We start from the raw sequence: 3,669 nt of genomic DNA on the forward strand, positions 1-3,669 counted from the left end.
TACATGTTAAGAGTTTGTTAGTTTTAAGTTTTGTCACATGAGCCAGTGGATTTAATACGGCATGATTCCCTTAGTGAAAGTAATTGAAGATAGGAGGCATTTCAACTTAGAAGCTTTTTCCTTAAATGAGCCTAGTTAATTTGAATGAAGCAAGAATGACGGAGAATGCCTCTACTTACTTAGTTGTGAAGCCCTACTATATAGTGAGTTATAAACCTCAGATAACTTTGAGCTAACAAATGATTAAGGGCCACCACTGAATGCTTAGGGAAGAAGAGCTATGAAGGAGAAAGAAAAAAAAAAAAAAAGAGGAATTGGGTTATGAAGGCATAAGCTGGACGAAGTCCAGGGTAAGGAGGTATAAGCTGGACGAAGTCCAGGAGAAAAAAATAGAGGAACAAGCTGGACAAAGTCCAGATAATAAAAAAAAAAGAGGAGGAATAAGCTGGACGAAGTCCAGAGGGGGGAATGGTCTAAAACGGGAATAATGATAGCCTGCGCCAGAAAGGAGATAACTCTCATAACCCAACGCTTCAGTGGTGTAGCATTAACTTAAGAGAGAATCGATCCTAACATCCCTGGTGAGGATGAGTGATCGAGTGAACCTAACAATTGGGTAAGTAGAGAGCTATCTTGACAAACTGACAGATTGGCTAGGTGAAGGAAGGGAAAGGGCCTATTTGGAGGAGTGCAAACTATTGGAATGACCTTAATCTTGTGGGGACAGATGCCTAAAATTGAAACTAGCTCATGTATATATGTGTTTTGCGTGTTTGTGTGATTTTCTTATATTTCTTAGTTTTTCTTGAGTCTAGGTCTAGGAGTCGGTCAAGAGATAACCTCGCTTGAAATTTGCCTTATTCTTTTTCTTTTCTTGTCTTTATACTTGAGGACAAGTATGGTTTAAGTGTGAGCAGTTTGATAAGGCTAATTTCATGCATCGGTAATGTGCAAAAAATGTTATAAATTGTTGGGTCTAACACGTTTCCTAAGCCAGGTGTGTGAAGAAAATCGCTAGATCAAGGAAGTAAGGAAGGAGATGGTCTAGCGAAAGAAAAGGACGAAATGAGCAGGATTTACAAGGAAAATTGGCGTGACGGGGGAGTCTACAGCTGAGGGCAACAAAGTCATTATCAATACCTCGCTGGACCCACTAAAGCGCCTATAAATAGAGAGGAGCATGCAGCGTAATGGAGATAGTTTTTCACTCTTAGCTCATACATTTTACACACACTTGGGAAACATTTTGGGGGATAATCGTAATAGGGGGGTACTTTCTAAATATCTCGAGTTTGGTAACACCGTCCCAGTGAGGGCGAAGATACATTTGTTTTAATTTCAGCTGTTTTTGCTAGTTTCCACCGTCGAACTTCACTTTTGGGAGTTGACTTTGATGTTGATGATGTTTAACTGTTTATCGCTCATGGATCTGAGTTTAGCTGTTTAATTTCAAGTTACTTTTGCTTAGATCTCTCTACTGTTAGCGTAATTCTTAAATTGCTATGTCGATCTCTGTTTATTTCGTTATTGAGGTGTTTGATGTGGAATTGGGTGACAGATCTGTGGTTGATTGAGTGTTCGGAGCTTAAATTTGTAAATCTGACGTGATGGAGAATTTCTTCTGTTTGGAGTCCGTGTCAGACGCTTGGATCCGGAGTGGATTTAGCGTCTGAAGTTGCTTTTGGCGTGTGAAAGAAACAGTAGTGGATAGACTTGTTTTATTTCCTTTGTTTTCTATTTCCCTTCGTCTAGGTATGCAGATCTGTAAGTTCTTCGTTATTTATGCATAGATTTGATTCCAAGTTAGTAGCTCTGTTTTTTATTTGCATATGTGTTTCTCAAGAAGTTTTATGCGAATTTGGTTGTAGAAGACGATGCCACTGTCAGTTAGTACTAGAGTTAGTTATTCTGCCACTTTCCAGTCGTACTCTGCTTTTTCTTAGATGTGGTCCCATCGTAGAATTATTTCCTAGGTCTAGCTGTTAGGTTAAGTTTCTTTCTAATATTCCCAAGTCAAGATAATTTTAATTTTTCCTCAACCCAAGAAAATGCGTGGCAGCAGCCAACACCAAAAAAATACTCCCAAATCCTTGATTACGATTCTTACGCATCCTTCTCTGTGGGATCGATCCCTACTTCCCTATACTAGGTTTAGTAAAGTGGTTGAGGGTTTTTGAAGCGGGGAAGTACTAGTGTGTCCGACGACCGGGATTCCACGCAACCTGCCTTATTTGAATATTGCAACACTGCACACACACACACTTGTACTGTCACACCTAGAGGTAGCTTCAGACAACCATGATTGTCTTTCCCGGTAAATGGACCAAACACCATACGATACCTATTGAACAAATACATCAACACAAAACATTAACAATGTCAATTATAGGTATATATTATATCAACTATTAAATCAGAAATGATGCAAAGTACAAATGTATCCTATGTCAACTACCATGTCAATACTATCTCTGTCAATTACTAAGTATAATAAATAAACTACCTGTTTGTTGAATATGTTGTATGAAATGCTACAACATCTCCAAACATGTGGTAATGCTTCCAAGACTCAGCATCAGACCAGAATAAACTCACTAAGTTATTATCTTCAGGTGATAATTGATATTTGTAAAAAAACCCTTCACAAATTCTCTTCTTCTCTTGCATCTGATTTAGGATCATTTGCACATCCACTTCTTTTAATTTCTCTTTAATATCACGTGAACAATTTCTAACATCATTCAACGTACACCCAACAACATCATAACCCCCAAAAAACTCCTTTAATAAGTTGAAAGTTGAGGTAGGACCGATGTTAGCTTTGGTGCAATCTTCAACAAACTTATGATGAACATCATTCAAACTCCGATTACCTTTCATAAATCGCTTATAATCTTTGTCAACCATAGCATGATTGTGTTTCTCAACGAATTGATGCACAAGGTAATACTTATCAACAAAATCAGAAAAAAAAAACTTAAAACTAATTATCGCTCCACATCCACACCTTTTGGTGCCACATCTACGTCTCTTCTTTGAAGATACTTCATCATCATCTGATACATTACCATCCTCAGATACACTTACATCAACATCCAACGAATCTTCTGTATGAAATCCTTGTCTATTGCAAACAACATACTGAAAAATAATAACACCACCACTAGACCTATTTCCAAATCTTCGACAATCAAAACAAGACTCCTGAGCGTACTTTTCATAAAAGGAAATTCCTTCCTCAAGGGAAGAAATTTTTTTACCTTCATAAGGCCTCAACACAGAATATTTACCAAGGAACATACATCATGTCAACAGAGCATAAATCAACCACATAACACAACAAAATAATGTTAATGAAACAGAATGTCAACAAAGAGCATAGCAACAACACATAATATTTACCAAGGAACATAAATCATGTCAACAGATTTTCAAGTCATGTCAACAGAGCATAAATCAACAACATAACACAACAAAATAATGTTAATGAAACAGAATGTCAACAAAGAGCATAGCAACAACACAGAATATTTACCAAGGAACATAAATCATGTGAACAGATTTTCAAGTCATGTCAACAGAGCATAAATCAACAACATAACATAACAAAATAATGTTAATGGAACAGAATGTCAACAAAGAGCATAGCAACAACACAAAATATTTACC

General features: G+C 37.1%; 1 pseudogene; it reads right to left on the reverse strand.

Annotated features, from left to right (window-relative positions):
• Nucleotides 1–2,499: 2,499 nt before the first annotated feature.
• On the reverse strand, nt 2,500–3,266 carry LOC125221186 (protein FAR1-RELATED SEQUENCE 5-like; annotated as a pseudogene).
• Nucleotides 3,267–3,669: the final 403 nt, after the last annotated feature.

This window comes from Salvia hispanica, chromosome 3, assembly GCF_029641045.1.
Source record: "Salvia hispanica isolate PSC_SH4W2 chromosome 3, Shi_PSC_v1, whole genome shotgun sequence".
Taxonomy (NCBI): domain Eukaryota; kingdom Viridiplantae; phylum Streptophyta; class Magnoliopsida; order Lamiales; family Lamiaceae; genus Salvia; species Salvia hispanica.